The following is an 11305-nucleotide window of genomic DNA, read 5'->3' on the forward strand; positions in this document are numbered from 1 at the left end:
AAAATGGGGGGATTAACGGTTTCCGACCACTCTACATCTAAATCATCAGTATCACTTTCACTTTCACTACTACTAGCTACAGAATACACCCTAGGTCCAGAATGTGCTCTTCCAATTGGAACGTCACTATCACTAAAATATTCATTGTCTGATAAATCACTAATTTCAATATCGTCTTCACCCGAATAATCTGAATCACTATTCGCAAGTATTTCGTCGACGTAACGATCCAAATTATTATTTGAAGTCATTTTCGTAAAAACTTTGAAAAATGCACGAAATAAAAAACGAGAACGAATATAAGTCAACACACGAAGGCTTCTAGAGCAAAACTAATTTATTTGCATTAGGTAAACTGAAAACGTTCGAAGAATATGCATAAAAAATATAAACAAGATCGGGATTTTTTTTTATCTTGGCCACATGTGGCCCTTACGCATGTAGGATTGGGGACAGACCCGAATTATATTCGTATAATAAAGTTAACGAAAATTTAACAGATGTCACTGTAAATCATAAATATAATAATATAATTTTCGATCTCGACCTGAACACATGTAAGGGTGAGGACAGTCTCGAATTCTACTCGTAAAAAATTTTTTTTAACAAAAACTCACAGATGTCACTGTAAACCATAAATAAAAGAATATAATAAACAGAACTGTGATCACAGTCTCCCGCTACCGCGGTAAAGATTTTAGTAATTGTAATCACAGTCTCCCGCATACAACGATTGGCGGACTGAGGACTGTGATACTCGTCTCCCGCATGAGATGTGTTAATTTATCATTATGTTTCTATTCTTGAATAATTCTACAAATTGTTCTTTTGCACACTCCTGCCTTTGTTGATAGTTTTTCAACAATTTGATCAATAATTAAGTTGGGATTTTCCAAAATTTCACTTTTATATATATTTAAAATAATATTTTTTTTAAAAATATTTATATGATTTCTTTTAATCTGTTTTTTTAGAGGACTTCAGGAGTTAATTTTAGTATCGGTGTCCGTAGCTAAAAATACATACATTTCCGAAATATTTGTATCTACTCATTTTTGCAATTTAGAATTTGCACTCATATTTATGCTCATTTGATTAGCATATTTATTTGTCTCCATTACAATGTTATTCATAATTTCTACATTGAAAAAGAGGGTGAAATAGTCTATATCAGTATCCCTTTGATATGCAGTCTGAATTGCAGATGATGAATTGTTGAATTCTGGTATCTGAGGGGAGAAATCACCATTTTCCCACTTTCGTTCCTCTCTTCGAGGACAATTATTATCATTATGTTTGTATTCTTGAATAATTCTACAAACTGTTCTTTTGCACACTCCTGCCTTTGTTGATACTTTTTCAACAATTTGATAAATAATTAAGTTGGGATTTTCCAAAATTTCACTTTTATAGATATTTAAAATAATTTTTTTTTTTAAATATTTATATGACTACAGGAGTTAATTTTAGTATCGGTGTCCGTAGAAGACATTTTTACACAAAAAAATTCAACATCCGTACGCACGCGCTAGCCGAACCTTTCGAACAACAAACCAATATACCCTGTTGAAATAGTATGCGTGGGTGGATCCGAACTACCAATTAGAAGCTTTATTTAAAAAACTTCTGATTATCACCCATTGAGCACTGTTTACATGCATATTTGTGGTAGTTTACCTCACCGTGTGCCCTTTGGCTCCAAGCCTTCAGGTCCACGATGAGGCGCCACGTCCACCGACCCTTTGCGGAGGTGTCCCACCACCCTTGCCATCTTCGAAATGTCGTGGCTTGGGCTTCTTCTCTCGATCGCCCGCCGTAGACTTTCTGTCTTTCTACGGCTAGCATGTCGATTGGTGGGATGCCGGACACTGCCAGGGTGGCGTCCTCGGATACTGTGCGATACGCCGATATAACACGGAGCGCGCTTCTTCTTTGGACACTCGCCAGGGTGCGCCTCGTTTTCTCTACCCTCATGGAATCGGCCCAAACGGGGGCCCCATATAGGAGGATGGAGTGGACCACTTCGCAATAAAGCCTTCTTCTCTTTGGCTTAGGTCCACCAACGTTAGGCATCAGCCTAGCGAGTTCCTCAGCTGCGCGTGCCGCCTTCGCCGGGAGTACCAACGATTTTCGGCATTTCTGTACTGCTCGGATGCGATGACGACGTCCACGCGTTCCTCGAGGATGGTCTGCTCCAGCTTCGATTAAGGTGCACCCAGATAACCGAGGCGCAAAGTTGAACCTAGAGGCACGCGAAAAGTGGGTGTTGTTTTTGTGGCCCACCGAACGAAAGTCTTGTTTACTTTTTTTTTCAAACGTCCTTGCGGGCCTAAAAGGGGACGGATCGCTGAGATTCAGTACTCTTATCAATTCGCAATAGTTTCTTGCTTCGAATTATATCCATTCGAATAGCCTGACAGAATAATTAGCACTAATTTTTAATGATGTCAAAATAATTTCTAAACGAGGGTGGATTGATTTGATTTTTAAAGAATCGAAAAATTTATATTCTAGCACTCAAAACAGATTCGCAACAGAGTCACAACAGTGATTCCGAGTTGTGTAAAGAGCAAAGCCGTGAAACGAAATGAAGTTATTTTCTGAAATCTATCATTATTTAAAGCATTTGAACACCTGTTATGGATTAGCAATTTTAACATGATCCCAGACAGCTTATCAAACAATAGAAATCAAAATTCTTGGAAATATGGCAATATTCTTAGAAACAACACGTGCAGCTGTAATATTCCCATTTGTACCCAGCGTTACTTAAATTTGCTTTGCTATTGTGATATTTGTGCTATGCTATAACGATAAAGCTACCGTTTAATATTCGAAGAAGTGCATTTTCGAGTGTTCACAAAACTAGTGAAATATCTTGAGAACTGTACTTAAAAAACTTCTGAAACATTGGGTGCCTATATTTTTGTTTCTATATTTTTCTATAGAAATTTTTGTGTGTCTAAACATATTTTACCACACTTTTGAATTTTGAAAAATGGCTTTTGGCTGAATTCAAGTACTGGACGTACCTGACCATCCCTTAACAATTACTAATATTTTTTAATTATAATGTACAGCCTGATAAGGTTCCCGCCGCCTTGTGGGAAGTTGACAGGAGATGTAGCTCCGCAGCTGGTCGGCGTTTTTGTAACGGTCATCCCAAACAATGGAAGACAATGCAAGGAATTTCGCCTGCCTGCACTTACACAAGTCGGCGCTGTCGCTACCTGCTTTGTCTCGAAGCGACCGATTGAACACAACCGTTCGCAAGGCTGCTCAGATCCAATTGTGCTAAGTCTTGGTCTTTTATGAGATATTGCCTTGGCCCATTTTGCAGTCTGCTTTTATTAATGGCCATACGTAACGATCTATTATTAATTTATGTGACGTACAGTCGTGCTTTAGCTGTCAATACGTCGCACCATACCAGTTTGTCCGTATCAGACATTTATATCTTCTTCAGCCTGGGTCGATTTGCAGATATCTATGTAGCGTTGGGTCTTGCTGTTGTGATTCTACTAAATCTTGAAAGTTTATCAGTTTGCTTTTTATTTGTTCGATTCCCAACAATGCATATATTACAACGTTCTCTTTTCCGGATATATGTCGAATGCCTACCAAATAGGTTTTCTCTGCCAATAGTTTATATACGAGATCTAAACTAGTGTACCAATTATCGGTACAAACAGTGTGATCTTTTCGCAAAATCGGATGTGCAAGTGTCATTACCAAATTCGTAGGTACTGATCCCTTTATTCGAAAATCTTTTCCGGAATACACTCGTAAACTATATGTATAGCCAGAACCTGTGCACATTTTAAATATTTTATCTATGTCGTTTAGATTTTATATATTGGCGAAAGAGATTCTTCCTCGAAATGGAATCATGCTTTCATCAATACAGATACTTTCTTTCGAATCGTAATAATTTTTTAAATTTTCATTTAGAAAATCAATAATGTTTCTCACTTTCACTAACCGATCTTCTGGGTCGGCAGTCGTGTTGTCTGTGAAATGTATGTAAATATAAATATAAATGTAAATGTAGCATTTGAAGTAATATTTCAAATCTATTTCGGCTCATGACAGATTGTGGAAATGTTTATCGGAATGCAATATCTTTACTTCAATATAGATGGAGACTGGGAAGTTTGACTAATCCCATCCATATCAGCAAGCCGAAAAACCTCTTCATTTGGATGACCAAGAATGTAGCCTGGAAGATGATCCAAGAACCTTGCCTTCCAACACTTGCGTGGCGTATTGATTTGATTGAATTGCGATCGTTTCGAACATCGTCTGTTACTAAGAGTTAGAAAAATTCACTAGGCTTCCCATGAAATAACGTCACTGCAATGTCAGCTTTGACTCCAGCATTTGACGCATCACAGAGGTTGTTGGCAATTCTTCGCTGCGCACACACTTACATTGAGTAAAATGTCCGGTGTTACGCCTATACTTATCAAGTATGACCTTAGTGAAGCAAACGTACCAGATGCTTCTTATATTTGTAGTGGTGGTGTCTGAAGTAAATTGGACGAAGTAGAGCCGAAAGCTGCCCGGAGTCTCGGATTTCGTTTTCATTGCCGTCACCTTGACGACGCTTAATCCCTGCCGCTCGAGATCAGCGGCGATGTCTTCGATGGGAATCTCTGGGAATTTTCAGATTTCACCGTTTTGTCTTGATCGGTGGTGAAGGTATGGAAGGCGCGTTGACCCTTTAACCCCTCCATTAATAGGGCTCGAAGTTCAAGCGACGCACAGCTCACGGCCCCATTACACCTTCCGGTGTAGCGCAACGTGAATTGCGGTGACTTGATGATCGACTTGATTATGTCGATCGTTTGCAGATGAGTGCCTGCTACTTCCACAATAACAGGCGGGATTCTCAGCCGTTTGCTGTTCCAGGAGTTTCTCGAACCGGTTCTGGCTCAAAGTGACACTGTTTTTTACTTCAGTTGATGGTGGAGCTGTTTTTTCAGCAACTGCCAGTCCTGATACTACAGGGTTGGTGACGCCAACGGAGCGTTAAGGAACGCCTTCATTGTTCCAAGGGTCCGTTTTTGCGCCTTCTTCATGGTGCCAATCCTGTGTCCAATTGCGGTGGGCGTGATTGTGATGATGGTGGGAGTCATGGCTTTGTACGGCAACGGAGCGACGTGCAGAAGCGTGTGTCCGCGGCAACGGCACAGAGCAGAGTGAGTTCTGTATTTAATGAAGGAAAGTAATATGCAGTCTTTTCTTCCAATAAAGTTAAATGTTCTGTTATAGCAGAAATAATTCCCTCGGCAATGGTTTCGTTAAGTGAAGGAAACATATCTAGTTAATTTTTTCCTAGTATACGATTTTTCCAGACTTATTTTTTTTTCCGAAATGCTGTCAATTTGTCAGTGAATGTCAAAATTTTTTTGTTTTTTCCTAGAATGTAATTAAAAATATCTGCTAAATATGCCACTTTAGCACACCAATCATTATTTTGAAGATATTTTACGAAATCATCCATACCTTCATTTTGGAAAAAGATTAACAATTCATTCTTAAGTTCTAAGAATCGGAATAAAACTTTACTTCTAGATAACTACCTAACTTCAGTGTGAAAAAGCAACCATTCTTCTTTGACTTCCATGGAAATGCAAAGTTTTTTTAAAAAGACGTGTTTTTAATGGTCTCGATTTAATGAAATTTACCATATTTACAATTTGGTCTAGTTACAGGTTTTAATGCTGCTGGTAATGTTTTTGAAACTAGAGATTCTCTATGTTAAAAACATTGCGTAGATATAATATAAGGGTTTCTTGTCTTTGCGAGGGTAACGAATCCTTTAAATGAGCCTATCATTGACGGCGCACCATCCGTACAAATTCCTACACATAACTCCCATGATGTTTTAAATTGTTTTAAATATGAAGAAGTAGAATCAAAAACATATTGTTCTGTTGTACGCTTTGCAGCATATATATTGATTCACTATTTCGTTTTCATTAAAGAAACGAACGAATCCTAATATATGTGCCTTACCGCTAATGTCAGTACATTTGTCAACTTGTAAATCAAAATGCCGTTTAGAAAGTTTATCGGTAACTGTTTTTTCAATATCATCAGACATATTTTTTATTGTATCGTTTGAACGAGGAATTTTCATAATTTCTTTAATATAATAATTTCTAATATTTCACAACTTGCAGGTTAAATTAGAGACTCTGCTATAGTATATGGTTTTAACTTTACAGCAATCAATTCAGCAGCCTTATATGATGCTAGTTGTGCCATAGTTTTTTCAAAATATTTCACTTGTTTAGCTTGCCTTTACCGGACCGAGTGTAAGAAAAATACGCTCGTTCCCAACGTGGGTACGGAAAGACCCATGAGCTTCATACTAATTTTTAGACACTATTTTATTGATATATGTACATTGTACATATAGGTATACACATACATATGTATGTATTTACATAGGTCAGTCATCAGCATTACTTTCCATATTGCAATCAGGACAGTATTTTCTTTTGGACTGTTTTCTGTGAATGACACAAATTGCCTTGTTGCAAATATCACAGCGGATCTTTGACTTCCTGTCTTCATTTCTGGGACAAAAGCTGTATCAGTTTCTCTGTGTTGACACTGATGATAAAATTCATCGGTTATCTTGAGATAAATAAATATATAAAGTGCATCATTTACCTTGAGTTGTTTGCTGGATCGTTGAAGGAGGAACACTGGTCGTAGATTTATTAAAAATTTCAAAGCCATGTTGAATGTGTTTGTGGTAATATTTTCCACTGCTTTGACGACATTCTACATTTTTTTTTATCAACTCTATTGCTAGTTCACGAATAAAAATTTGTCTTCTGCTTCTATTATCTTTCATCCATTCAGGATGCTTTATAGTCCATAATATATAAGCGTTCAGGACAGCCATATCTATTATTTCCATAAACATCCTGAATGGCCATCTTCTTGTTGCCCTCGCAAAAGAATAAGACTGTCATTTTATCGCCAGTGTCAACGCCTCCTTTTGCTTGATTGTAATGAAGAATTATTTCTGGTCTTTTTCTTTCCCCATTTTCTACACTGCAATCGTGATGTGTAGATAATAGGGTGACCGCTTTGTATATTTTAGGACATACGATACCAAAGTTAAATTATCTGAGAAACCAAAAACGCTAGAGAATTATGGACGATTTCGACCATATAAAAACTTGTGGAATCTCTGTTTTGTTTTTACGAAGAGTTCCAGTTAACGTTATATTTTCTCCCAATAACGAAGTAGCTAAAGGAATTGATGTAAAGAAATTGTCTGTCGTTACCCCTCGGCCAGTTCCATAGAACGGGCGAATGAGATCAGTAACGACTCTCGCTCCTTGATTACGTTCTCTAGCGTTTTGTAATTTGCCAGTATAAGGTTGTAAATTTAATAAATACGATGTCTCTGCAGCAGCAGCGACTCATATTTTTATTCCATACCGACCAGGTTTGCTTTTTATGAATACCCGAAACGGACATCTTCCTCGATATGTTGTCAATCGCTCGTCTACGGTTATACGGAAACCTGGAGAATAACTTTTTAGGCAAGCAGTATTAAATTGGTCGAATATGGAACGAATCGACTCAAGTTTGTCGTTGGTCTGTTGTAGCCTCATTTCCCTTGTATATCTATCATCAAATCCGATATTACTATAAATAAATGTAAAATTGTTTCTGGAAAGGGCTATGGAAATAAAATATTGCTTAAAAAGCAGGTCTGTTGTCCAAATATTTTTTAGAGCAAGTCGTCGGCCATTACATCTTCCGGATGCTAGCAACACCCCAATAAAGGCTTCCATTTCTGCTATTGTTATACGTTTCTCGGTATCATTGTGAAAACAAAATTGGTTAGTGTACGTAACAATTTCTTCGAGAATATTTGGGGTAATGAAGAGGTCGAAAGCAGATCTTATCGTTGAAATATTGTTAGCGTATTCTCTAAGACCAGGAGGAGATGTAACTTACATATAAAATGACATTCCAAGTGTTTTCTTCTTTTCACTCACCTAATTTTGAGATAAATTTAGTTTTTGCTAATTAGTTCAGGCGATAAAGGCCATTTTGTTTTTACAACAACATATTATTATTATATTTATTGCCTAAATTTTTTCACTGTATGATATCGCGTAAAACACTGGATGAAGTCCTGGCTTGCTATCACATGTATTACAAATATACACTGTTTGTTTTCGACCTCCAGGAACAGTTCTATCAGAACATACAACACAATCCTTGCGTTTTTTATCGTCTAATTTCATGATATCATGAAATTTTCCATCCATTCGGTGCTGCTGATCAAAGTCGTCTACTGGACGTCTTCTTTTTTGAGATGAACGTCCTCTAAAATTTCCAACCAATTGATCCACAAGTAGTCTTCTAAACTGTATATTTGAAAGCGTTAACCGCACTTGCTTCCAAACCCCAAAATATAATTTCCGCCACCATTTTAATGTTTTTCTGAGAAAACAATAAGAAGAAGCATATTGATCTGCGATATCAACTCCTCGCATGTTTTTTGTGTAATCAATTATTGCCACAGGTTTTTCAACTTTTTCGAATAAATCGTGAAGTGACTTGCGTATCATTAGTGTGCCAGTTACTTAGAATAGTCACAACTCGTTTATCCAACCACGCTAAAACCATTGACTCTTGATTTCCCCTTTTTTTAATTTTGTTTTTTTTTTATAAATTCCGGATTCCCTTTTCTATTTGGCATAATAGTCCCAATAGAATGACTTTTCAAGAGATATAATTCTCTCGAAAGATCTAAATTAGTGTAGTACCTATCGGTGTACACGTGAAGCCCCTTTACATCCGGTAATGTTTTTCTTAAATTATTAAATAATTCTAAAACTATATTGGTTGTGAATGGATATTTTGAATTACTAAAATTTACTGACGTAATGGATCCAAAATAAGGTAAAAAGGTAAATAAATAACCTTTAGAATCTGCAAGTACATATAAACGAATGCCCCATTTTGAAGGTTTTTTTGGATTATAAGTAATGAAACTAATTTTACCTTCAAATTTTACGATTCGTCTATTACGATATTCGGACCGGGTACATAATATTTTTTGAAATTTTGATCCAGTAATTTTAAATATGGATTGACTTTCTCAATTCTATGCCGCAAATCATTACCTGTCTCTTCAGCATTAACATGAAGCATCCAAAATATTTGAAAGAATATATCTCTTTTAAAAATTTCTCTAAAAAATGGAAAACTGCAGTTATGGCGAGTGGAAAAATAATCCTGCATACGTTTTGCAGGCCACAATCCCATATTAAGAATTACTCCAATAAACGCATTCATTTCATCAAAGTTAACATCTATTATGCCATGTAGATCTTGACGATAAAGTCATATTTAAAATTCGTCAATAGGTTGTGAATAGTTTGCAGGAACTTGCGGCCCAGGACATTTATCACTTGGTAGCAAATATTGGTATTGATTTGGCATACTATCATTACCAGTTATTATTCTCCAATTTTCTGTGTTGCTTCTGATGTGGTTGTTCTGATTTTTTTGAGGTATCGCTTCTTCAAATCTAATCTAAATTTAATTCGCCTGCATTCCATCTTCGATTCATACCAACAGGCCTAATTTCGACGTCGCTTTCTTCACTATCATCATTAGAAGATGAAAAATCAAATATAAAATCCTGCCCATCACTATCATTACAAAACATATCTTCACTATCACTATATTTAGCCATAGAACTATTTTTTCACAATAATATTTAAAAAATAACTTCACAATAAAATTACAAAATAAGTAATTAAACAAAATTATCAGTCACTATATATAGTTTCACTTAGACACAAATTATGGATAACCGAGCCACTGTCGAAAACAGAAGGGGGATCGCCAACTGTTGCCTTTGGGAGAAGCTACAGCAAATCTGCCGTATAATTTAGTCATCAAAAAAACCCCGACATATCCCGATAAATAAGCTCTCCCCGGCTTGATTCAGGTAAAAATGATATTTTTTTGGTAAGGTATGACTTGAAACTCTTGTCTACAACACTGAAAAAACGCCATTCAAAACATGCGCAGGATATACCCAAAAATCGATGTTATATTTCATTAATTGAAATGGTGCGCCTGACACACCCTACGAGTAATATAGAGCCAAGTTGAGCTTACGAGCGGAAAGGGTTAACATGTACCTTTTTCCCTCCGATTGTGGAAGAGGGCCGATGAGGTCAATATGTATGTGTTCGAATTGCTCCTCCGGGGGCGAAAAACTGGTGAGAAATTTTCGCTCGCTGGCATTGTTCACGCTCTCTAGCCCATCGCTTGCAACGAGTTTGGTTGTTGGTCGTCCTCCCGGATGCGATAAGTTGTGGCACAGTTCGAAAGCTCGTCTTCTAAATTGGAGCGGTAGATATGATCGCTCGTTGCCGGTAGAGTTATCGCATAAAATTGGCGCATCGGATCCAAGAATGTTGATGGTCCGCAAATTGGTGTGTCGGAGTGGTTAAGTTTGCTATAATGTTTCAACAAGTCCATGTTAAACACTCACGACACTCACTCGCGACACTCACTTACGACACCCACTCACTCACTCACGTTGGTAGTTGACGCAGCACGCGGGGGCGCGGCCCTATGGAATGCGGCTCCGGTAAGGGCGCGGAGCTGCGGGGGCGCAGCCCTACAGGGTGCGAATCCGGTGGGGGTCACGGCGTGTCAACTGTGAGGTTATGTGTAAGCCTCGACCACATGCGTCGTTCTCGGGGCGGCGGTAGGTGCGCAGCGAGGCTCCAGGGTCATCGGGTACGATAGTGGCGTCTCTCCGGCGTGTACAGGACTCTAGCGGGTGCACGGGGGCTCGTGACGGCGCTTCGACGGAATCAGATCCAAAACCCTACCTCGTAACGTCTAGGGGCTCTGGCTGAGAAGGTCTCAACGGTCGGAAGGACTTCGAGCGAGCTTTTGCGTCCCCAAGCGCGATATGGGATGGTTTTGGTCTTAAAGCGGTGGTCGGTGAGCAGCGATCGGCGCTAGGGGTGCAATGCCTTTCCGGCCCGATTCCTTGTGATGTGTAGCGCTAGGTCGCTACAGGTGTATTTTTCAATTTCAGGATCTGCAGATTGTTGGCGCGATAGATCTTCATAATTTAAAGACTATCCTGAATAATGCATCCGCCACAACGTTATCGCTGCCCGAAATGTGTCGGACGTCGGTCGAAAATTGCGCGATGTAATCAGTGTGACGGAATTGTCGAGGGGAAGCTTTGTCGGGCTTCTGTCTGAATACGAACGTCAGTGGTTTG

The sequence above is a fragment of the Plectrocnemia conspersa genome, unplaced genomic scaffold, assembly GCF_051122295.1.
Source record: "Plectrocnemia conspersa isolate PC_06_02 unplaced genomic scaffold, ASM5112229v1 ptg000003l, whole genome shotgun sequence".
In the NCBI taxonomy this organism is placed as follows: domain Eukaryota; kingdom Metazoa; phylum Arthropoda; class Insecta; order Trichoptera; family Polycentropodidae; genus Plectrocnemia; species Plectrocnemia conspersa.